Source organism: Cyprinus carpio, unplaced genomic scaffold (genome assembly GCF_018340385.1).
Source record: "Cyprinus carpio isolate SPL01 unplaced genomic scaffold, ASM1834038v1 S000006747, whole genome shotgun sequence".
Lineage (NCBI taxonomy): Eukaryota > Metazoa > Chordata > Actinopteri > Cypriniformes > Cyprinidae > Cyprinus > Cyprinus carpio.
The window spans coordinates 313837-314063 of NW_024879346.1; positions in this window are offsets into that span (position 1 = coordinate 313837).

Genomic DNA, 227 nt, shown 5'->3' on the forward strand with positions numbered 1-227 from the left:
ATTGTGTAGCCTACAGAACTAGACTGCGAGACCATTTAAAGGCCTTTGCAGGTGTTTTGAGTTAATAGCTGATTAGAGTGTGGCACCAGGTGTCTTCAATTATTGAACCTTTTCACAATATTCGAATTTTCTGAGATACTGAATTTGGGATTTTCCTTAGTTGTCAGTTATAATCATCAAAAATTAAAAGAAATAAACATTTGAAAAATATCAGTCTGTGTGTAATG